Consider the following 26376-nt stretch of genomic DNA (forward strand, 5'->3'; position numbering starts at 1 on the left):
GCCCACAGCCAATCACAGCATTCCACAGCCTTGGGTTTACAGAGGTAACGCTCCTTGGGCCCTCTGGTTCCCGCCCTTAGGGCTCCTTGCCCAATCATGAGCGCCCGAGTGCTCTTTGGTGCCCGTCCCCTCTACCCGCCCTGCCGAAGACCCGCCTTCTTCTCCTTAAACCGGACGGCATCACCTGACTCGGAGGCTCTCCCTCAGAAGGAAGGCAAGAAGGGGCGTGTGCATGGAGGGGAGGGGCGCGAGAAGGAAGGGGGGATGCCGGGAGCGGGGCGGGTCGGCGGCGGGGAGGGTTGTCAGTCCGATCTCGCGAGAGAGGACGGAAGCCTGTGGGAGCCCTTGGCCTTTAAAGTGCCGTTCAGCCTTTTCGTCCAGGGGTGGTTTGTAAACACGGCTGTGCTCGGGGCTCGCAGGTGACCGAAAGGATCATGAACTAGTGACCTGGAAAGGTGAGTAATGATGGGCAGAGGTCAGCAGGGCTGGAGACTGTAGGGATACGGAGAAAGAAGGTGCTAACATGGCGACGTCGCTCAGCACAGTCCCCACCCCCGTTTCCCATCACCTCGGGTGCTCCTGACGTGCTTCTTAGCCCTTGGGGCGATTGTGGCTCTGCTGCCACCTTAGCGGCCCGCGCGGTGTGAGCTTTGGGAGCCTGACTGGCTGGGCCGGACCGTTAGGTAACCAGCGTTCGTTGTTCCGGCCCCTCCCTCTCGCGCGCTTTCCTGAGGCAGAGGAAAAAGGAATAACGGCTCCTCTTAGACCCCTCCCTCCGAATTATCTTCCCCCTGCTTGGGTCAGTTCAGAGGTCCTCGGGGCGCGCGTCGAGTCAGCCGTGTGCGCAGGGAGACCTCTCCCACCCACAGTCCTTGGGTTGGGCGGGGAGAGGGCCCACTCTAGTCTCCCCACCCAGTGTTCAAGCGATTGAGGACCGTGTATTTGTGATGGTGGCGGGGAGGAGGATCGGAAGGCGCGGCTGAAAATAGAATCAGGGTCCCTGGCTGCGGTGCAGCCTGAAGGAAAGAATGGTGTGGAGAACCTGGGAGCTGGAAGTCTCGGCCTTTTCCGTCCTTTCCGCCACCCTCACAGTCCCGCTACCCCCCACTTTTCCCGGTGGGGCGGGGCTTAGGTGTGGGTGCAGACTGATTCTGGTATTTTCCCCTATTTTTTTTTTAATGTCTTTGGGTGGACAGCAGGCCTTATGTAAAGAAATAATTTGCTTTTCATCAGTGCCCTAGGGACCAGGGCCAAAAGGGAGTGTGTGTACGTGTTTTCCATGTTCGCTCGTTTAACCGAACCTAGGAGGAAAAAGAGAGGAGCTGGGGACTATTTTTGTGCCCCTAGGTAGTATAAAATTGGCTTTACTTAAATGGAGAGTCTTAAAACTGGTGAGGCCAAGAGCAAAACTACTGTGAATATCATGTAGTAAAAGAGATTACTCCTGATGGACCTTAGGCATTAGAAATTTTACTGAAAGAAATGTTTCTCTTAAAATTCAACACCTATTTTAAGTAGTGATGTAAAGCATTTCTTTACATGTACCTTCAGGTTTTCTAATGCTTTCCTGGCTATTATTTAACTGGTACTAAGGGATTGACTAATCCCTAAATTATAATGTGAAAGGTTAAATTTCTTAGAGGTTTTAAATTATGGAGACGTCACAATGCATGCATTTACGATATACATTTAAAATCAGAACAAAAACTGACTTCCTTTGAGCACACTTTTTGTCCTATTTGAAGAAACATGACCACTGGCGTTATTGTCAGTAACAGCCGTTCTAATCTTTAAATAGCCATATAGCTTTAGTCTCATGAATCAAAATTATGAAGGTAAAGCTTTATAAAAGCTTGTTAAAAAGTAACACCTACAGGTTTAAGTGCCCCGAAGTACAAACACAGAAACAGTTTTATCATGTATTAAATTTTTTTTTTCTTACTTGAGGAATTCACCGTAAAAACTTTGTTTCAAAATGATAGGAACATCCTTGTAAAATACGTTTTAAAAATACAGATACCCCTCTGCAGATTAAGAAAGTTCATGGATCTTTAAGGCCGTCAGTAGTTGCGTAATAGTTAAGAATCCTCGTCTTTGTGAAATAATTTCTAGGAATCTTCCAGATTTACCGTGATGTGTAAAAGAATTTCTGAGAATCTTCCAAATTTGCCGTGATGTGTATGTTGCCTTTCCAAGACGTTTAATCTTGCTTTGAGAGAATGCTACTGCCATTAAGTTTTAAGAAATGATTTAAAATGTAATATCGGGCCGGGCGCGGTGGCTCAAGCCTGTAATCCCAGCACTTTGGGAGGCCGAGACGGGCGGATCACGAGGTCAGGAGATCGAGACCATGCTGGCTAACACGGTGAAACCCCGTCTCTACTAAAATACAAAAAACTAGCCGGGCGAGGTGGTGGGCGCCTGTAGTCCCAGCTACTCGGGAGGCTGAGGCAGGAGAATGGCGTAAACCCGGGAGGCGGAGCTTGCAGTGAGCTGAGATCTGGCCACTGCACTCCAGCCTGGGCTACAGAGCGAGACTCCGTCTCAAAAAAAAAAAAAAAAAAAAAAAAGACATAAAATGTAATATCGTGGAAATTTAGAACTTAGATGTTATGTATCTTAATTGTCAGTAAGGAAGGAGCTTTCAGGGACCTTTTGTGTGTGTGTAGGATACATAATACCTTCTGTAGCTCCGGGTGCATTTCCTGAAAATCCTTTTTAAAATACCTTATCCGAATGTTTATTTCGTATTTGGGGCACTGTATTATTATTAGTTAAATATGTAACCCAGGAATTCCTGCACTTTTTTCTTTGGCGTTGTTTTTTATTTTTAAGCTGAGATAATAGAGGCTGGGCGCGCACTGTGGCCCATTCCTGTAATCCCAGCACTTTGGGAGGCCGAGGCAGGCGGATCATGAGGTGAGGAGCCCTTCCTAGCTAACACGGTGAAACCCCGTCTCTACTAAAAGTGCAAAAAACTAGCCTGCCGTGGTGGCGCCTGTAGTCCCAGCCACTCAGGAGGCTGAGGCGGGAGAATCCCTTGAACCCGGGAGGCGGAGGTTGCAGTGAGCCGGAGGTTGCAGTGAGCCGGAGGTTGCAGTGAGCCGGGGGTTGCAGTGAGCCAAGATCGCTCCACTGCACTCCAGCCTGGGCGACAGAGCGAGATTCTGTCTCAGATAAATAAATAAATAAATAGTAGAAATGGTTGTCAGCATTTTAACAAATAATGGGGGTGGAGGTGCTTTTTATTGGTATTCAGGATCTGAAAGCTCTATGAGTATGGTTGAAAAATATTCCATACATCAAACATCTATCTATAAGTAGCATTGACTCTTCAAAGAATAATGTACATTTTTTTCTACCCAACTTTTTGTATTTTGGAAAACTTGGGTTTTAATGATACATACATTCTTGTCTGGTAAATTATTAGATCATGTTAGGTCAGGTAAACAGTCTCACCAATGTGTGCTGTTTCTACTTATTTTGTCTTCAGGCTCTTCCTTCCAATATGAAATATGTCTATAGGTAGGCATTTCTTTATCGTTTTTATTCTTACTAAAATGTCATTAAAGAAGATAAAGTAGTTGAAGTCTCCCTTATTAAAACCAGATTTTCACCAGAACCTCTTGTTTAAAATTCAGTGAATAACAATAATTAATATTCAACTGATTTTTATAAAAGTCAATGCATATAGCACTTGTTGGTTTATTTTGTATAATTAAAATGTACCCTAAAAAAATCCCACCTTAGGCAGATGTGGTGCCTTACGCCTGTAATCCCAGCACTTTGGGAACGTGAGGCAGGCAGATCAGCTGAGGTCAGGAGTTCAAGACCAGCCTAGCCAACACGGTGAAACCACGTTGGTGGGCACCTCCAATCCCAGCTACTGGGGAGGCTGAAGCTGGAGAATCTCCGGAACCCAGGAGCAGGAGGTTGCAGTGAGCCGAAATCGTGCCACTGCACTCTAGCCTGGGCAACAGAGTGCCACTGCATCTCAAAACAAAAACAAAAAACTCACTTGGTATTGTTATAATCTGGACTTTACTAAAATACTAATACTAAAATACTAAAATACTAATACTAAATACTAATACTAAAATACTAATACTAAATTAGTATTTCTGTGTTTATCTTATACTCACACCAATTCCTCAAGGCTAAGAACTTGTCTAAAATGCTGCATGTTCTCTTTATGTACGTTTTAATGTTGAAGTAGTAGGATAGTAATCACCTATTTATGTTTGAAGGAAAACCCCATGGAGCATTTTATTTCCTTTGTTATGTTTCTCAAGGTTAAAAGGTTATATAGTAAGGTATAAGATAGTTTCATAGAAAATCAAGGAAATTTGTGGATCTTTAAGGCCATCAGTAAGTGTGTTTTATTTTATTTTATTTTTGAGACAGAGTCTCCCTCTGTCTCTCACGGTGGAGTGCAGTGGTGCAATCTTGGCTCACTGCAATCTCCACCTCCCAGATTCAAGAGGTTCTCCTGTCTGAGCCTCCGGAATAGCTAGGGGTGCTATTCCTAGGGGTGCACCACCATATCCTGCTAATTTTTGTATTTTTAGTAGAGATGGAGTTTCACCATGTTGGCCAGGCTTATCTTGAATTCCTGGCCTCTGGTGATCCACCCACCTTGGCCTCTCAAAGTGTTGGGATTACAGGCGTGAGCCACCGCACCAGGCCTGTTTTACACACTATTTTATCTTATAAATATATTTAATGTTACATATTATATAATTATAAATAAATATGTATTCCTTATATATGTCTTTTCAATTTATTGAGACTTTTTGACAACCTTGCTGACAACCTTGAAACTGGTGTATTCATTTTCACTTTTAAGGGATTACAGGCATGAGCCACTGCATCTGGCCTATTTTTATACATTATTCTATGTTACAGGTGTATTTAATGTTACATATTATATGATTATAAATAAATATGTATTCATTATATATATATTTTCAATTATTGTTGGCAACCTTGAAACTAGTGTATTCATTTTCACTTTTTTTTTTTTTTGAGATGGAGTCGCTATGTCACCTAGGCTGGAGTGCAGTGCCGCTCTCAGCTCGTTGTAACCTCCGCCTCCTGGGTTCAAGTGATTCTCCTGTCTCAGCCTCCTGAGTAGCTGGGATTACAGGTGCCTGCCACCATGCCTGGCTAATTTTGTATTTTTAGTAGAAATGGGGTTTCACCATGTTGGCGAGGTTGGTCTCGAACCCGCCTCAGCCTCCCAAAGTGTTGGAATTACTACAGGCACGAGCTACCACACCCATCTTCATTTTCACTTTTAAGTATGTTTATTGATGCCAAGGAAAAAACCTTGGCATTTTGACATTGACAGTAAAGAAGAGATGTAAATAAAATGTTTTGGGAGCTTTGCCTGTTCACCCATATTTGCATTCTGTATCTTAACAAAGATAGTGGTTCTCAGCCACTCTTTTGCCTTTCTACCCAAGGAATAGAAAATACTTCCAACAGTAGTAGTGGCTTATTATAGTAGAGATTCTCAACAAGCTTGGTAGGGAAAGACAGGGAGAAATAATTGTAATTGGCAAAATAACCATATGGACTTTGGTTATTTTTGTAATATATAGTATTTTTATCTATAATATTGACCATAAATTTATAAATATATTCCCTAAATATTCTTTAGTTTGCTAGCAGAACTGAAACCTTTGTCATTCCAATTTTTTAGCTTTGTTCCAATTTTATAGCTTTGGTTTTTCTAATTTTACTGTTTGGGCTAGTATATTTGCTTTTATTTATTAAACATGTGTCGGAACAATTTTTTTATGTATCAACTTGTTTTGCGATACTAACATAATTGTGTTCATTATTTTGTTTTCTTCTAGTTTGTGCATATATATTACAGTTTTACAGAATTATATCAAATAAGTTTTATTTAACTTTTATTTTATTTTACTTTTATAGCATTGTATTTTTCCATGTTGTATAACCTTTATGATATTTGTTACTTGATAGTTAAAAAATAAGTATTAAATTTGTACTAAATGCCTGACAGGAAAATAATAGTTTTCAGTTTATGCCTATTTTGACATTGAATTGAACATCTCTGTGCATTTATCTTTTTCTTTTATGAATTGTTTCTGTAGCATACTAATCTCAAATGAATTACTAGTCAAAAGATATAAATGTTTCTGCAGTTGACAGATTTTTGCCTCCCCAAAGACTTGAGCAAGTTTACACTGTCAGCAGAGCATGAATGCGTTTGCTTTGCCATAATTTTGTGAACTTTGGAGTTATGATTAATAAAGTATGATTACCTAATAGGGAATTATTGCTAGGAATAAGTTGTATTTTTTAGCAGTTTTAAAATTATTTAGTAGGCCATATCGTACTATAGTTATTTATCTACCAGTGATCTATGTGATGCGACAAATATTGTGTATTTCATATTTTCTGACATTTTACTGTCTTTGTTTCTCTTAAAGTTTATCAAAACTTTTGACAGCCTAGTAACAATAATTCTTAGTTTTCATGCAGTTTTATGTGGTTTGTACATTGAATATTTTAATGCTAGTTTATAAGAGTTAATTTCTGGGCTGGGCGTGGTGGCTCACGCCTATAATCCCAGCATTTTGGGAGGCTGAGGCAGGTGGATAACCTGAGGTCAGGAGTTTGAGACCAGCCTGGCAAACATGAGAAAACCCCATCTCTACTAAAAATACAAAAATTAGGTGGGAATGATGGCGGGTGCCTGTAATCTCAGCTACTCGGGAGACTGAGGCAGGAGAATTGCTTGAATCTGGGAGGCAGAGGTTACAGTGAGCCAAGATCGTGCCAATGCACTCTAGCCTAGGCAACAGAGCAAGACTCTGTCTCAAAAAAAAAAAAAAAAAAAAAGAAGTTACTTTCTGAACTATACATTTCATAGGAGTTCTGTCTTATGAATGTGTCATTATGATTAAGATTTATAATGACAAATTCATTACCATGTAGGAAACACTTGGAATAAAAGTACATATGAGTATATGATAGTCAAATTGACTTGAGTTTTGTCTCTGGCACATAGTAAGTATGTACTCAGTATTTTAGGATAGTTATTAAAAGCCAGATTGTCATGGTCTACCACTTACTAACTGTGTTACCGTGGGTGAATTATATAACCTCTCTCTGCCTCAGTTTCCTTCTCTTTAAGGAGAATAATTTAACTCATAGTCTTGCCGTGAGCATTCTTGTAATATATATAAAATACATAATACAGTGTCAAGAACTTAATGAGACTCAGGATATGTTGTGGGAATTATTATTGAAGTTCATTTAGAAATAATCTAGCCTAGCCCTCCCAGCATGCTTGTGCTGTAGCTTGAAAGTAGTACAGCAGCCATCTATTTGGTAGCTTTGGCAACAAAGTTGTTTTTCCCTAGGAATTTGTAATTTGTGAAGGAACATACCACCTTAGAATTTTCATAAATTCATTTGAGAGAATGTCTCATTTTTTTTGTTCCATATGTACCCCGTCTCAGACTTTTTTTGTATCAAATTCGTGCAGTATAGCATATTCTTATTTTGAGATGATAAAATTATGATACTATGATTTTCATAAAATCCAATTATCTTTGTATTTTTGAGACAAAGTCTTACTCCATCATCCAGGTTGGAGTGCAGTGATGCAAATAAGTCTCATTGCAGCCTCCACCTCTTGGGTTCGAGAGATCTTCTTACCTCAGCCTCCCAAATAGCTGGTACCGCACTTGCATGCCACCACACTCAGCTAGTTTTTAAATTTTTGTAGAGATGGGGTCTTGCTGTTGCCCAGGCTGGTCTCAAACTCTCAGGCTCAAGCAATCCTCCCATCTCAGTGTCGCAAAGTGCTGGGATTACAGGCTGTTCCCCGCCCCAGCTATCCTTTTCTTCTACTCCACCAATCCCATTATAAACATTCCAGTGAAACTTTTCATTTCTCCTTCCCCCTAGGGGAATTGAGATTATGATTAATATACTACAGTCCTAAAGTTGTTTTGAAGTCTCTGCTAATTATACAATTATAACTGCACTATCAGTTTTTGGCCACAAAGTTGAGAATCAGTGAAATCTTTTATCATTTGTAAGGTAGGTTTTAATGATTGTTGATATATAGATGTTGGATTGAGGGTTATTTTTTGTAGTAATATCAGTTAACTTATTTGAATTTTGACATACTTTGAAAACAGAAGAAAGAGGTGAACTTGTCATTGTTTTAATGGGTATAGTACATAACCCGTAGTCTTATTTTATTTCATTTTTAGAGACAGGGTCTCTGTCACCCAGGCTGGAGTGTGGTGGTGCAGTCATAGCTCACTGCTGCCTGGAACACCTGGGCTTCAGCGATCCTCCCACCTCAACCTCTTGAGTAGCGGGGACTACAGGCGTGTGCTACTATACCCAGCTAAATTTTATTTTTTGTGGAGATGGAGTCTCACTATGTTATCCAGGTTGGTCTTGAATTCTTGGCCTCAAGTAATCCTCCCATCTCAGCTTCACAAAGCACTGGGGTTACAGGCATGAGCCACCACGCCAAGCCTGTAGTGTATTTTATTTGTGCCCTCTTTATAATGAGAAATTTTTATTGATGTAGTTTTAATAATGGTGATGACTATGAATTACTGTAATTCTTGGAGAGCTGTGAATTTCTATTTCTATTTTCTTTTTGCTTTTACAAAAAATAAGTTTCTCAGGAGAAAAAAAGCAATGAAAGGTATTTTATCACCTACCTTGAGCAAAAATAATGCTATGGACTTTAGACCACATAATTGTGTTACCAAATCTGAAGTGATGTTATTAGTACAACTTGTGCTAGCATTGTTTATATTCATAATTATTACTCTGTAAATTTTTTTGTATTTATGTATTTGTTATTCTATTATAATTTTAAGCTGTAAAACAACTTGCTTTCTTTACATTGTCTAGGAGTAATCAAGACTCACTTTTAAAATGTTTAATTTAAAATTGGACTACTGATATTTTTATTGAAGAATATTTTTGAGATATTGAACTGATTTCACTATTCACATATCCATAATACAGTCTGGAGAAGTTTGTGATATGTTTTACATGTACTATCGACTTTGTGAAATTTCATCAAAATTTTAGTATACTCTTGGGAATTGTGTGAAGGACGTCTCTGATGTCTGCTGCGAGTAGGGGAAAAATACTGCTGCTTTCCTTGTTAACATTGGGTTTATATTTTTCTCTCAGCTGATGAATTTTATTTCCCTAAATTGATGAACTAAACATTATATATCAAATAAACTTACAGATAACATCAAAATCATGGGTTAAAGATTAATGTAAAATTTTTTTTGTTTGTTTGTTTTTGAGACAGAGTCTTGCTCTGTGGCTCAGGCTGGTGTGCAGTGGTGGGATCTCAGCTCACTGCAACCTCCACCTTCCAGGCTCAAGCAATTCTCGTGCCTCAGCCTTTCGAGCAGCTGGGACTACAAGCGGTCAGCTGATTTTCTTGTATTTTTAGTAGAGACGAGGTTTCTCCATGTTGACCAGGCTGCTCTTGAACTCCTGACCTCAAGCAGTCTGCCTGTCTTGGCCTCCCAAAGTGCTGGAATTACAGGGTTGAGCTACCATGCCCGGCCAAAACTCTTATATCTAAAAGTTAAACTGAATATGTAGTTCAGTTTCTGGCCTTAAAAATAAAGAAGATAGTAAGATTAGGTATTTATTAGGCATTAGGAAAATGTACATTTAAAGTCAGTAAGATTAGGTATTTATTAGGCATTAGGAAAATGTACATTTAAAGTCAAAGTAAAATGCAGTAAAATTTATGAACTTAATAAATACTATTTTAATGTCATGCACTATACTATGTATTTTACATATTTTATTTTTATTTATTTTGACAGCCCTGAAATGTATATTGTTTTTTACTGTAGAGGATCATAGTGTAATCACACAATTTAAAATTGTCCTGGCCAGGGCAGTGGCTCACACCTGTAATCCCAGCACTTTGGGAGGCTAATACAGGAGAATCATTGCCTTGATTAGTGGAGGCTTTAAGGTACTCTTATTTTAAATTACCCACTTAAAATATCCACTTGGGTTCCTGTTGAGATGGCCTCAGTTTCCAATGTTCCCACCAGACGTTTGCTTCTTGCCCTAGGATCTGGAAGCTTTAAGGCACTCTTATTTAAATTATCCATTTAAAATATCCATTTTAAGTTATCCATTTTAAAATTATCCATGGATAATTTAAAATAAGAGTTTGAGCTCCAGGAATTCAAGACCAGCCTGGACAACATTGTGAGAGCTGGTCTTTCCAAAAAAAAAACTTACCTGGGCATGGTGGCATGTGCACCTGTGGTCCCACCTACTCAGGAGGTTGAGGTGGGAGGATCACTAGAGCCCAGAAGATCAAGGTTGCAGTGAGCCGTGTTTGTGCCACTGCACTTCAGCCTGAGTGACAGCAAATCCCTGTCTCAAAAAAAAAAAAAAATTCCTGAATTCAAAATACTTTAGTCTTGAGAGGCAAATGAAGTCCTACTAGGTCATAGCTACAGGTTTTCAAACTCCTTGATATGTTTGTTATCATGACCACATTGCTATTCCCAAGGTGATCTCTAGGATCATTTAAAAAATGTATGAAGATAGTCATGAATGTACCGAGTGTTCGTATCCTGCTTCAGTTCACCTTGGCTGTGCCTACGTGATGACAATTTTTTTTTTTTTTTTTTTTTTTTTTTTTGAGACGGAGTCTCGCTCTGTCGCCCAGGCTGGAGGGCAGTGGTGTGATCTCGGCTCACTGCCACCTCTGCCTCCTGGATTCAAGAAGTTTTCTGCCTCAGCCTTTGAGTAGCTGGGATTACAGGCACTTACCACCACGCTCAGCTAATTTTTCTATTTTTAGTAGAAAAGGGGTTTCACCATCTTGGCCAGGCTGGTCTTAAACTCCTGATCTCGTGATCCACCCACCTTGGCCTCCCAAAGTGCTGGGATTACAGGCGTAAGCCACCGTGCCCGGCCCATGATAACAGATGTTTGACAGGGAATAAAGTCATGTCTACTGTCATTTATGCTAGCATGCCCCTCCCCCTGCAGTGTTGTCCCCAAATCTTCCCTTTATTTTTTTATGTTTGTGGGAAGGGGCCGCATCAGCAGCAATCGTCAACCAATAAGTAGGATCTATTTAGTGGTGAACTCATTGGCTGTTTAATTGGTAAGAGTCACTGGCCTGACCACACCACACATGGCCACTTGGGTTCCTGTAGAGATGGCCTCAGTTTCCAGTGTTCCCCCCAGATATTTGCTTCCCAATCGAGAGGGGATCTCAAGACTCCTGACTGGTCGTTGTGAGCTCTCACCCTGCCTGGCTCTGTAGATAGACTGCATAGATACATGAAGTGGGGATGGGGGCCAAGGGCCTATTACTACTGTTTGGAAATACTTGCCTCTTATAGATCCAGCCTTAATGTTTTTCTGACATCCTAGTAATAGCAGATCTGGCACAAAGTGGAGGTCAGAGTTAATACTCTGAGGAGATAAAATAATGAGAATAGTTTTACCAAAGACAATGAAATATCGCATAATGTCTGCATTTTATCATTGATTTGAGTGCATCTTTAGAAAACTGAATTTAACAGAAACCCAGGACATTGCTGGAAATTGTATGCCCTTTAGAAACTTTGTGTGAATTTTTATACAAATGCTGTTTTATGAAAATGTTTTATATAAAATGTTGCAAAAGTAGAAAAGAAAATACCCTGTGTCTATAAGGTGGTGCTGCTCTTGAAGTAGTGGGGCACAAGTCCATCTTCCTGGTACCTTACAACTCTTCTTACTGTATTAATTTTCTGTTCCTGCCTCATACATTACCACCAAAGATTTATTGTCTCACAGTTTTTGTAGGTCAGAAGTCCAGGAGAACTCAACTGAATCCTCAGCTTAGGGTCTTACAAAGCCAAGATCAGTGTGTTGGCAGAACTGCATTCCTTTTTGGAGTCTCTAGGGAAGAATCCACTTCCAAGTTACTTTGGGTGGTTTGCTGAATTCAGTAGGTCTTTCCTTTCTTTTCGTCCCTCTTTCTTTCCTGGCTATGAGCCAAGGCCTGGTCTTTTCTCCCAGGAGCTGAAGTGCTTTCCATGTGGCCTCCTCTAGTAATGGCAGGTCAAATCCTTCTCATGCTTCTAACCTGTCTGACTTCTTTTTCTGGCTGAATCTGTGACTCCAGGTGGAGAAAGTTCTCTGCTCTTGAGGTCTCTTGATTAGATTCCAGGTAACCCAGGAATCTATCTTATTTGGATCTGTAATCTTTTTTTTTCTTTCTTTCTTTTTTGAGACAGGGTCTTGCTCTGTCACCCAGGCTGGAGTGCAATGGTGTGATCTCGGCTCACTGCAACCTCTGCCTCCCTGGTTAAAGTGATTTTCCTGCCTCAGCCTCCCGAGTAGCTGGGATTACAGGCACCCGGCACCATGCCCGGCTGATTTTTATATTTTTAGTAGAGACAGGATTTCACCATGTTGGCCAGGCTGGTCTCGAACTCCTGACGTCAGGTGATCTTCCTGCCTCAGCCTCCCAAAGTGCTGGGATTACAGGTGTGAGCCACCATGCCCAGCAAGAATCTGTGTAGTCTTTTTACATCTGCAGAATTCCTTTTGTGGTGGAAAGTAACCTATTAACAGGTTCCAGGGTTTAGGGTATGGATGTCTTTGGAGGGCCATTCTGCCTAATATGCTCATATACTCCTGTAAAGGAACTTGATAAATTCTGTACCCTTGCACATTTCGAAGTTGATTCCTACAATTTTTCATCATAGATTGAAATTGTTGAAAAAATATAATTTCTGTTTTTTCCAGATACACCACTTTTATAAGTACCTAAATACCATAGTGATTTGATGCTGTCATTGGTTTTAAAAAACCAGCTTGAATTACCTCATCTAACAGAAGTTTTCAGTGTCCCTTTTTCTTATTAAATTGTTTTTCTTTCGACTTCTCCAACATAATTTTATTTGAATCCAATGTATTTTAATGTTTTAAAATACTTTATTAACGACTCTATCATACTTGTTTGTAGCAAATATACATTTAATTTTTCAAAATTTTTTACTGATTTCTTCATTCGGAACTCCCTCTCTGGACAATGCATTTTTGTATGGTATTTCCACAATGGAAGAGGTAACCATTAAATGAAAATTGTTATTCTTTCTGTCATTACACTATACAGTAAAGTATATCTGGATTTCTAAACACAAGGCAGAACACCGATTCTTAAAGCCATGCTTTGCCTTTAATAGAAATATTTGTAAGACAGGGAAAGCCAGAAGCTTGAGGGTTAGTGGTGCCTTGATTAATGGAGGTTTTAAGGCACGCTTATTTTAAGTTGTCCGTTTGTTTTGTTCCATGGAAGCTTCTACAACCTAGGGCAACTCATTCTAATAAGATTTGGGATGGGGATAGGTATGGATTTTTTGTGAAAAGTGGGAGAATGAGGACTCTAGGAAAGCAGACAGATCATCTTTGGGAAAGCAAACAAAGGGAATATGAAGATACAAAAGTTGAGTTTCTTAAAACTTGTCTTGCTCACATATCCCTTGGAAAGCCTTAGTGTGTACCTTTAGTAAAACATTCCCCACTTTGTCTGTATCCCATAATGCCTCCTTGAAAGACTGTCCTCCTCCTGCCTACCTCCTGTCCTCCCACAAGGACAGAAGCCAACTTCTCTCCACCACCCAGGATTGCCGTTGCATCTGTTACACTCTTTTAAGTCCATGCCCAAGAGAGGATTAATTTTTTTCTCATACTAATGCCTACCTTTTGGGCCCTGTTTCTTGGCACAATATTTGGCTCTTACCAGGAAATTTGCCATTAGCAGTGTTTGCACCTTTCAGCAGAGATTCTGCCCACAGGTTAGTGATTTCTAAATACAGCCATTTGCTGCATAACAACATTTTGAGTCAGCAGACCACATATAAGATGTGGTAGCCATCATGATATAGTATAGCACATTACTCATATTTGTAGTGATGTTGGTGTAAACAAACCTATTGTGCTACCAGTTGTATGAAAGTATAGCATTTGTCTTAAGGAAAAAAATAGCACAATTACGTACAGTCTATAATACTTGATCAACAATGATGTTACTGGTATGTATTTAAATATACTTTTTCATCATGATTTTGGAGTGTACGTTTACTTTTTAAAAAAAAAAAAAAGTTTATTTTAAAACAGCCTCAGGCAGGTCCTTCAGGAGGTATTCCTCAAGAAGGCATTGTTATCATTGGTGATCACAGCTCCGTGTTTGTTATTGCCCCTGAAGACCTTCTAGTGGGACAAGTTGTGGAAGTGGAAGACAGTGACACTGATGATCCTCACCCTGTATAGGCCTAGGCTAATGTGTGTGTCTGTGTTTTAGTTCTTAACAAAATAATTTTAAAGTGAAAGTAATTTTTTTTGTTTTGTTTTGTTTTTTTGAGATGGAGTTTCGCTCTTGTTGCTTAGGCTGGAGTGTAATGGTGCAGTCTCGGCTCACTGCAACCATCGCCTCCCAGATGCAAGCGATTCTCCTGCCTCAGCCTGCTGAGTAGCTGGGATTACAGGCATGCGCCACCACACCCGGCTAATTTTGTATTTTTAGTAGAGATGAGGTTTCTCCATGTTGGTCAGGCTGGTCTCGAACTCCTGACCTCATGTGATCCTCCCACCTCGGCTTCCCAAAGTGGTAGGATTACAGATGTGAGTCACCATGCCCAGCCTAAAAATTTTTAAGATAGAAAAAAGCTTATTAGAATAAGAATGAAAATATTTTTGTATAGCTGTACAGTGGTGGTTTTTTTTTTTTTTTTTGAAACGGAGTCTTGCTCTGTTGCCCAGGCTGGAGTGCAATGGAGTGATCTCGACTCACTGCAACCTCTGCCTCCTGGGTTCAAGTGATTCTCCTCTGCCTCAGCCTCCTGAGTAGCTGGGACTACAGGCGTCCACCACTGCACCCGGCTAATTTTTTGTGTTTTTAGTAGAGATGGGATTTCACCATATTGGCCAGGCTGGTCTCAAACTCCTGACCTTGTGATCCACCATCCTCGGCCGCCTAAAATATTGGGATTACGGGTGTGAGCCACAGCACCTGGCCTAAAATCTTTTATACTGTATTTTTACTGTACTGTTTCTGTGTTTAGATACACAAATACCATTTTGTTACAAATGGTAACAGTATTCATTACCGTAACATCCTGTACAGGTTTGTAGCCTAGGAGCAGTAGGCTATATCATCAAGGTTTGTGTGAGTATAGTCTGAAGTTTGCACAATGATGTTTTGGTTTACCTTCACATTTCTCAGAATGTATCCCTGTTCTTAAGTGATGCATGATTATATAAGAAATACTTGTACAATAAGTCGGGTAGTGGGGGTAAAGGAGAGGCTCCTTACATCTGTGCCTTTCAATTACAAAAAAAGGATGTTATTTTTAATGTTGTTCAAAGTCTGGGTGATTATCTTAACATTGCATGTGTTAAGACATAAGCTATACAGGCCAGTTACAACTGGCTATCTTACTTCCTTTTGCTTGAAATGACAATACCAGTTTGTCTTCCAGTTTTTTAGGGTATTATTAATGGCAAAAACCGCAAATACTTTTGCACCTGATCTTTTGTGAGCAACTGCTGAAATAAGAACACAAATATCTCTATACAAATAGGAAAACCTAAAGCCATACTTTAAAAATAAACATTTCTCTGAAAGAAACAATTTGCAGAAATTTATCTCTACCAAGAAGATGTGGTCCTTTACAGTATCCCACAGAGCCATTTATCCTTTGAATTGCTGCTCCGTTTTTGCAGTCCCTATTTTACATTTGTATGGCTAAATATCCTATTTGGGTCCTTTTTCCCTTAAGGAACAGCCTGTATATAAAACAATTTTGTTGCGAGCGTTGAAATGAGTTTCTAGTTTCTGATACAACAGTGTTTTAAACATATTGAACATTTAAACATGTTTCAAGCAATCTTGAAAGTGTCAGGAAATTCAAAGTTAAGTGCAACCCTTCTTTCCAACATTCTGCACAATAGGGAAATCTCCCAATACCTATATGACCTGGTAATGGAAACTCAGCACTGAGATAACGTAGAGCAAAGTGCCTTTCTCTTTGAATATTGTGCCTTTTCTTAATGCGGTTGGTAACTGAGCTTTCTGCCAGGTTCTTACTCATTCTCACCTTGACCACACCATTACTTACATAATGATTCTGAGCAGTCATTTCTGAGTTTTGTAGACTGAGTATGTGAGTTTACCTTTCCAAACGACAACAATTTAGGTAGTTTGTTTGCTCTTACATTGTCATTCTAGTCTTCATATTTTTCCTTTCTTCTTTTGTCACCTATAGATTAGCCTTACATATTAAAGAAGTCTTTATGAATGTTAGTCTTGGCTCCTGACAGGACTTCTGCTTTCGAAAACTCTTTTTAGTAGATTGCCAAGCCATCTCTCTGAGAGATCCGGACATCTTACATTTTAGAATGAAATAAGTATAAGGACAGAAACAACTAATTGTCTACCAATATTCCTTCTTTTCTTTTTTCTTATTGGTAGATGATCCAGTTCTTAAGCATATGGTGAAATAAAAGACATATTTCGTAGCCCCCCAATAGCTATGGTCATATGACTAAGTTCTAAACCATGAAATGTAAATAAAAGTTTCCTGTGAGATTTCTGAAAATTTTCCTTAAAGGGAGGCTATTGCTTACCTCCTTTTTCTCATCTTGCTGTCTGATCAGCAGATGTGATGGCTAGAACTTGAACCGTATTTTTAAAACCATGAAGGAGAAGCCACATGTTGAGGATGTCAGACCAACAAAATATAAGGACCCTTGGTTCCAAATGATCATGGTTCTGGATTGCCTATGTTTTTTTGTGAAAGAAGTAAACTTCTGAATCATTTAAGCCATTGTTATTTTGAGTTTTCTGTCATTAACAGCTGAATCTAATCCTAACTGATACACATATTTTTAAAAGTCAAGCTTTTTCCAAATAAGCACATAGACTGGGTCCCCTGGATTTTATTGTCCAACAGTGACACAAGAAAACTGTTAATCTCTACTCTAAAAATTTTGATGCTCAAATGCAGCACTGACATTTCATCTGTTATCTATGACTCCTCCTCTTTCATCTTTCTACTTTCACCAAGGTTTCATTACCCTACTTCCATCCTCGAAACTTAATACCTCTAATAAGTGGTAATACCTCTAATAGGTGGAGTTACGGCATTAACTCCTCTAATGCCAGGAGTTACGGGAGGCTACAGGATAAACATCTTCCTGGAGCATTGACGATTTGGAGGGAGAACCTTAAGTTTTATATTGAAGAACATGTAATGGGAGGCAAAATTTATATGCATTTTTGAAATATTAAGAAAACGTTTTTTAAAATTTTATGGAATTGAAATACAAGAGGCTATTAATTTAGGTCCCACATGGTAATAAGTTCACTCTTTTCTGCCTCTCTTTTCCCTAAGGATACTAGATGGAAACTTGAGAAAGGACTGCTTACTTGATTAGAGCTAAGGCATTCCTGGAAGCAGAGTAAATAAAGCTCATGGCCCACCAGCTAGAAAGGTAAGAGATTTAAGCTTTTAACATAAAAGTATTCTTTTCATTTTGTGATTATATTTCAAATATTACCGAATTTAGTAGATGTTTCCAGAGCAGTTGTCTTTCAGAATGCTAATGTCGCGTACCTAGTTGATAGTGTTTAGTAAAAAAAGATTCTGATATTTAGCAAATTGGGGAAATGGTCTTTTTGGAGATAGAGCATGAATGTCAGATATAAAGAGTCACAATGAAGACTTAGGGTTAAATATTTAATTTTGTTTAACATATAGAGGTTCCTAAATTTGTCTGATCAGGGACCCCTCTTTAGTAAAGGGTTCCAATATGAAGGTCTCAATTCTCCTAAGAATAATAATAGAAATTAATCTGAGGTATTTTCTATCTTTCAAAAATATTTTGGGCAGAAAGTTTACCCACTCTAAGGCTGTACAAGCTAACTAAAATGTCAAATTTATTTGCTTTCTAATTGAATTATATCAACTAAGTTTGTTACCACAATTGTCTCATGCTGATCAGAAACATTAATTGGAAGTTATACAATCCCTCCTACATACCTTTATTGAGTATCTACTATGTGCCAGCTACAGAATGGTGATATTGAGTGTAAAGTAGAATTTTTTTTTTTAATCTCAAGCCATTTACAGTTTGGGGATGTAGCTTCTACATATGGAAGGAACATACCAATTTAATAAATGTGGTCTGGTGTACAAAATCTTTCGAAACATGGTAATAGACTTTGTTAGATATATCAGAATACGCAAGCAGATTGGCTTTTTTGTCACACCTGTATCTGGAGGTTCACATCAAAAGAAAAACTATGCATAAAAGTATAGTTATTCTAATTTTGACAAAAATTCGGAAAATAATTTAAGTCTATTAATACATTTGTATATTTGAAAAGCAAAAAATTTTAAAGCAAGTATAAAGTGGAATGGGTGATAACACTTGATAATTTTTTCTTACTCTCTGATACCTGCATTAAATAATTTTAAGCTGCTTGACTGACTTAAATGATCAAGTTTACTAGAAGCAGTCATCATAAAATATAAGCTCCATGAGGTCAGGAACTGTGTCTGTGTCATCGTACCCTGAAGTCTAGCACATTCCTACCCTATTGCATGTGCTCAATAATGTTTATTGACTGAACAATGGGGTAAATGAGAGATCCAAATTTGAGGGTAGCGGAGTAGTAGATGGAAGGAGCTCAGAAGTTAGTGGTGTTGACTAAGAAAGGGATGGATGAATGGGAAATGGATGATATAAGGGAGGAGACTGATTAGAAGCCTGCATAGCTAGAGCCAGAGATTAAGGGGAAGCCTAAGACTGGTTAGGAGGCAGTGGTCAGTCCATGCAAGGGTCTGGAAACAATGTTAAGCATTTGAGACTATCCTGGGAGCTATTTTTTTTTCCATAACTGATCCTTTACTCTCATTTTGATAGTGCTGCTTTAGTTCAGACCATTATTCTCCCTTGAACTTAGCAGTAGCTTGTGCCAGTTTTCTTTCTGTTTTTTCTTCTTAATTGTTGTTTAGATTTACCTATTTTTGTTATTTTTTTGCCAGTTTTCTTATGCATAGTGTGCTGCCCTCTTTAGTCCATCCTCTACACTTTTATTAGTGATCTTGCAAAAATCCTCCTCTTGATTTAGTTCACCTACTTAAAATGTTTCAATTTCTTACAACAGAGTTGGACAAACTTTTCTTTAATGGGGAGTGGGAGACTGATTGTACATATTTTAGGCCTTGTGGGAACCACATATGATCTCTGTTGCATAGTCTTCTTTGTCCCTACTCCCACCTTTAACAATTTTAAAGTGTGAAAAACTCAGCAGTTTGACCCAAGGCCATAGTTTATATAACCTTGGGGCAATGGGAAGGGAAAGAAGGATGATGGAAGGGCAGGTAAGGGTGGAATCCAAACATTTTATCATGATATTAAAGGCCTTTCAAGATTTCGATATCTCTCTGGTCTTACTCTCTTAATCTTCTATCCTGTTGATGAGAAGAGTGAAACTCTATAAAATATTTGAAGAGATTTATTTGGAGCCAAATATGAGTGGCCAGTGGCTGATGACACAGCCCAGGAGACCCTGAGAATATGTGTCCAGGATGGTTGGGCTACAGCCTGGTTTTATACATTTCAGGGAGACGTAAGACATCAATCAATACATTTAAAATGTGCATTGGTTGGGTCCAGAAAGGTAGGACAACTGAAAGTTTGCGGGGTGGGGTGCTGTGCTCCAGTTCATAGGATTCAAAAATCTTTGGCAAGATTCAAAAATCTGATTGGCAGTTGGTTGAAAAAGTTACTGTCTAAAGACCTGGAATCAATAGAAAGGAATGTCTGGGTTAAGATAAGGGGTTGTAGAGAGTAAGGTTTTATTATGCAAGAGAATAGATTGTAAATGCTTCTTATCAGACTTAAAGAGTCCATTCTATCAATCTTAAGGTCTCCGTGTTGATATTAATGTTGGGTGCCTGAATTTCAAAGGGAGGAGGGTATAGTGAGTCATCTAGGACCTCCACTTCCCATCATGGCCTTAACTAGTTTTTTGGGTTAACTTTGGAATGCCCTGGGCCAAGGGAAGGGTCTGTTGGTTGAGGGGCTTAAAATTTTATTTTTGATTTACAATCCCACGCTTCAGCTATCAGAGGGTCTCAGAGACTCCTCAGTGGACTCTGCTTTATTGTGCCTCAACATGCTGTCTCCTCTTTATGAAATATCCCAGGATGGCTGATGCCTCTTGCTTTGCGAAAACTCAACTCAGGCATTACTCCCTTTGGTAGCATTTCAGGGCCCTCTCCAGGATAGACTAGGTATTTAGGGAATAGAAACTCAATCAGATAAATTCAAGTAAAAAGAGGGGTGAGACTCATACTAATGGTACTGAAGACTCTCAGATCCAATCACAAAACATAGTTGGGTGTCACAGAAACTATTTTCCTTCTTCATCGCTACATGATTTCTCACCTCTGTTTTTCTGTGCCTGCTCCATTCTGGCCTTTATTAGTTTTTTTATCAGTAAGAACATGACAGAAAATGTCTACCAGTCCTAAAATACGATCTTGAATCTCTGATGCTCACCTCTGTGTCACTGATTTTTTGCTTTCTGCAGATTTCCTGAAGAGATAGTCTGATTGGCTTAACTTGATCAGTATCTCCCCTACTTTACTTGAGGCAGGTATGTCAGGATCATGGATATATAGGATTACCTGCTACTGCACTGTTGGCAAATCAAGCTCTCTAAGAGGGGAATATGAATGCTTTGGAGAGATGCCCAGCTCCAGTTTATTCTTTATGTTCCCATAGCATGTCTTTATTATTATAAATATCACTGAATTACTATTTTCACTTTTTTTCTTCCTTACTAGTCTGATTTTAAGGGCAGGGACTATATCTTATTTTTTTTAAAAAAAAGTTTATGTATTTTCATAAAAACCATGGTAACATCAAGCAACTTTTATTCTTAATATGATATTAGATACAAAATAGGCAGTGAATTATTTTCCAAATAAATTTTATGAAGTAAATGATTTGTGTTGGAAATGCTCGGAGTGCTATATATTATCTATAACATTTAGTATTACCTGTATTTTAGAAACTTGTTTGGAAACTTGAGTACATGCTTAACAGGTTAAGAGTTTGCAACATTTATAGTTCTATAACCAACTAAATAGAAGATCAGTCAAATTCACATTTTAGAATCCGGATATTTCTAAAGTCAGTGACCAGAAATGTGCTTGCTCCCTCCCGTTTTTGTAGATTGATTTAATAGCACTATTTTCTATGAAGTGAATTGCTTTCCTCATTTGTTTTTGATAGGGATGTAGGAAAATAAAATATTTTATCGTGTGAATCACTTCAGTGATATAATTAAAAATGATGTGGGAATATTGATACTACAGCCTAAAGCATCTTCCTCTTCCTTGGCAGACTTAACCTACATGTCATATTTTTAAAAAGGGAACAAGACGCTAACAGAATAAATGATTATGTAATATCACCCTTTGAGTCTTCAGATTTGTAAATGGTTCTACTATAGTATGATTTTACTTGCTCTTAACCTTGCAGTGCAGAATGTAGTTTTTCTATTCTTTGATATATGTCATAGCATGAAAATTATAAACAAAAAGCAAGCAGAGAGTTCTTAGAGAATAAATATATCTTGTAGTGTTTTTTTCATGACTACTGCTACAAACTACATGATATTAATTATATAATAGTTATACAGTACTCCCCCCTTATCTGTGGAGGATAAGTTCCAAGAGCCCCAGTGGATGCCTGAGACTGTTGATAGTACTGAGCCCTATACATGCTATATTTTTTCCTATGTAGTAATGAGCAGGTAGCATATATAGCCAGGATGTGCTTGACAAAGCGACGATTCACATCTCGGGTGGGATAGAGCAAGAAGATGCAATTTCATCACTCTATTTAAAACAGCACACAGTTTAAAACCTATGAATTGTTTATTTCTGGAGTTTTCCATTTAATATTTTTGGACTGCTGTTGACTGTGGGTGACTGAAACCATGGAAAGGGAAGCTGCAGGTAAGTGGAGGACTGCTGTATAATGAATTATTACAGTGCATATTATTTACATACAACTTAAACTCCTTCTATAAGTTTTTTCCTTTTTCATTTTTTACTTCAAAACTCTTTAAGGGTTCTACAATAAGACATTCTCTTACAAAATCACAATATGTCCATGAAAGTCAGGAAGTTAACATTGATATATTGCTACTATCTAATCTGCAGGTCACATTTAAGTTCTTCCAGTTGTTCTGGCCTAATTGTACTTTATAGGAAAAGGATTCAGTCTAGAATCTCAGGTTGCAATTATTTGTTATGTTGCATTGGTCTTTTAAAATCAGAAACAGTTCCTTAATGTTTCCTTGAATTTAATGACTTTGGTGCTTTTGGAGATTATTATGCCAGTTAATTTATAGAGTTTACCTCAATTTGGGGTTATATAGTACTTCTTCATTATTAGATACAAGTTCTATATCTTTGGCATGACTATTATAGAAGTGATGCCGTGTCTTACTACATTCTATCAGTGGGACATAATTTTATTTTCCTTATTTCTAATGGGGTTAAGTCACATCACTTGATAAAGGTGATGTTTGCCAGGCTTTTGTGCTGTAAATTACTTTTGCCCTTAGTAATTAAGCTGTATAGGGAGATATAATACTTTGAGATGATATAAATATCCTGTTTCTTATCAAGCGTTCAGTTTATTCCTTTATATCAGTATGGGTTCATAGAACCCTCTTTATTCACGATGTGATCCAGTACTATCATTATTTATTTTGATCATCAAATTATCCCAGATTTAAGTCCTTTCTTACTTTCTGGCCAAATCTGGCAGCAGTACAGGATGGCTCTTGAATATCTTGTGCCAGAAAGTAAGGAAGGACCTACTTCTTTATTTCCACTACAAGACCCATCCTGTACTGCTGAATTAGAATCAGGTAATTCTTCAAGGAGCTGAGCTACCTTTTGGTGGAGAATGGTATTTATACACTGTATTGGGCTATTCTTGCATTGCTATAAATAAATACCTGAGACTGGGTAATTTATAAAGAAAAGAGGTTTAATTGGCTCCTGGTTCCACAGGCTGTAGCACTGGCATCTGCTCGGCTTCTTGGGAAGCCTCAGGGAGCATTTACTCATGGCAGAAGGCAAAGCAGGAGTAGGCGTGTAACATGGTGAGAGCAGGAGCAAGAAGAGAGTTGCAGGGGGCACACAGTTTTAAAAAATCAGATCCCCCGGGTACTCATTCACTATCGCAAGGACAGCACTGAGCCATGAGGGATCTGCCCCAACACCTCCCACCAGGCCCTACCTCCAACATTGAAGATTACAGTTCAACATGAGATTTGGTGGGGACATATTCAACCTGTATCACACACCAGAGTCTGGATGCTAAGTGTGCTTATTGCTTATTGGGGATTCGGCGTTCCCAGGCCCTCTCAGTGGACCCAGCTAGGGACAAACATGAACATATATGCATGCATATACACATTAACATCTACATTTCTGTATCTTTATGTTGAGAACCATAAGTTACCACCAGTATCTTCAAATGTCATCTAATACCAAGGCTCATTCTATATTTATAATTCCCTTCAACTGTAGTATGAATTCACTCTTACGTAGCACATCCTTGATATATTTACTTATTTGATCAATATCCATCTATTTACATAATTAATTGCTTGGTGCCATCAGGCACTCTCCTTTCCTCTCCATCAAGTAGATGTCTTCCTGTTTGGGTCCTGACACCCTATGCTGGACTAGTGCCACTCCTATCCTTTACTTCATGTGCACACCTCCTTAGCCCACTTGGGCACTGACAGCTCACATCAGGCTGCCTTCCCTTTTTTTCTTACCCATCTGAGACTCCAACATTAAATGCAGGGCTGACCACCTCCTTCCCAGTGCAACCCTCAACTCATCTATCCTCCAGTGGACATCTTTCTCACTTAGACTCAGACACTGCAGTAGGCTGCCCTCAGGTAGCCTGTCTGAGCTACCTCCTGTGCAGATGCTCTATATTTGTTTTCTCTGGTGGCTTAACTTTTATGTAAATTTTAAGTTGGAAGATGCGTTTTGCCTGTAAATTTCTCCCATTTTCTTCTATTCATCTTTTCTTAAAATGTTTTTCTTTATTATTCTCTTTTCTTATTGGCATTTTTTAATACATGATTCCATTTGATAATGAGCCTAATAACTCTAGAAATTCTAAAAGCCTCTCTATACTATTAAAAGTGATTTACATAAGATTTCTGTATAGTTGTTAGTTGTAAAATAGCAGGAAAATATTTTTTTCTCATTTTGACCTTGAATAAGTCATTTTACCCTTTCAGACCTCAGTCTCCTCATTTACAAAATGAATAGTTAGGACTGTGTTAGGAAAACGACAAGATGTCTGATCAGAAATTCATGTCATAAGAAAAAGCCTATACCCTATATTCAAGTGAAAGAATTTTAACATTTTATTTTTTAAAAATGGGTAAAGAGTCAGGTGCAGTACCTCATGCCTGTAATCCTAGCGCTTTGGGAGGCTGAGGCAGGAGGATGGCTTGAGCCTAGAAGTTCGAGATCAGCCTGGGAAACAGGGAGATCCTGTCTCTACAAAAAATATAAAAATTAGCTGGAGATGGTGATGTACACCTGTAGTTCCAGGTATTCACAAGGCTGAGGTGTGAGGATTACTCGAGCCTGAGAAGTGGAGCCTGTAGTGAACCATGATCATGCGACTGCACTCCAGCCTGGGTGACAGAGCAAGACCTCATCTTGGAAAAAAAATGGGGGCTGGGCAGAGGAGGCATTTTACATAGAAGTATAAATGACTGTTATATATATGAAAAAGTTCAACCTCATTAGTGTGTCAAGATATGCAACTTTAAAATTAGTTTTTTTACTAATATGACAAAAATGTTAATGATATCCACTGTTGGTGTTGGTATTGAGAAATGAGGTCTTTTTCTGCTGGTAAAGTCGAAATCAATACTGTATATTTGGAGGACAGTTTAGCAATATAAATCAAAAGCCTTAAAATATGCCTTTACTTTGATATAGCAGTTTCACTTCTAGAAGTTCATCCTCTGGAAATTGTTACAGATATTGCACAAAGATTTGTCCGAAAGATATTCATTGATGATAAAAGCCCATTAATAATTATATGATGGAGTACTATACAGCCATTAAAAATGACATCTACTATTTAATGACATTACTATTTATATGGCAGAATTTAGATAATTGCATTTTAGAGGAAGTTATAATACTATTTATATATTTTTCTTTCATTTTCATAATGTCGTGTTTTTATAATTTATAAAGTTATGTATCACCATACATTGACAAGACTAGACTTTGTACTCTGGAATGTTAACAGTAGTTATCTCTGAATGGTAGTATTCAAGGTAACTTTTATTTTCTTCTTTTTGCTCTTCTGTATTATTCTTGGAGCAGATTTAAAGTTCCTTACAATGCCTTAGTTCATTAGGTGTAGTTTAGTTTATATTATCAGGACATAACAAGTGACCTCCTTCTGAACGCCAGTGAAAATTTCAGCTTTTAGCCAGGCATGGTAGCATTGCCTGTAATTCCAGCTACTTATTTAGGAAGCTGAGGCGGGAAAATCACTTGAGCCCAGGATTTCAAGGCTGCGGTAAGCTATGATCATGCCACTGCACTCCGGCCTGTGTGACAGAGCAAAACTCTGTCTCTTAAAACACACTCTCTCTCTCTGTCTCTCACTTGCTCTCTCTCTCACTCTGGCTCGCTCCCTCTCGCTCTCTTTTTCTGTTTCTGTCTCTCTGCAGCTTTAGGGTTTTTTAGAATTATGTAAGATTGATCATTTATGCAGGATACCTAATAGTAGAAATTGCTATATGTTGTAACAAACAAAATTGAAAGTAGAATTTAAACAAGTATGGAGTTCTAAAATAACATGCTTTATAGCAATAAAATAGAGAAAATATGAGGAACATATACATGTTTGTATGTGGAACTGTCTTAGAAAACTGGAAAGAAGGCCAGGCACAATGGCTCAGGCCCATAATCCCAGTGCTTTGGGAGGCCAAGGTGTGGATCACTTGAGTTCAGGAGTTCAAGACCAACCCGGCCAACATGGTGCAATCCCATCTCTACTAAAAATACAAAAATTAGCCGGGCGTGGTGGTAAGTGCCTGTAGTCCCAGCTACTCTGAAGGCTTGAACCTGGCAGGCAGAGGTTGCACTGAGCTGAGACGCACCATTGCACTCCAGCCTGGGTGACAAGAGCAAGAGTCTGTCTCAAAAAAAACAA

At 38.7% G+C, this 26376-nt stretch overlaps 1 protein-coding gene across 1 annotated transcript in view; it reads left to right on the top strand.

Moving 5' to 3' along the window:
- Positions 1–268: 268 nt before the first annotated feature.
- The window catches only part of ATF2 (activating transcription factor 2), a 93802-nt gene continuing 67694 nt past the window's right edge, over positions 269–26376 (top strand). The window contains 2 exon segments of the mRNA XM_017868322.1: positions 269–455; positions 17463–17562. The gene's annotated coding sequence lies outside the window, so the exon portion shown is untranslated.

This window comes from Rhinopithecus bieti, unplaced genomic scaffold (assembly GCF_001698545.2).
Source record: "Rhinopithecus bieti isolate Rb0 unplaced genomic scaffold, ASM169854v2 scaffold_3062, whole genome shotgun sequence".
Taxonomy (NCBI): Eukaryota; Metazoa; Chordata; class Mammalia; order Primates; family Cercopithecidae; genus Rhinopithecus; species Rhinopithecus bieti.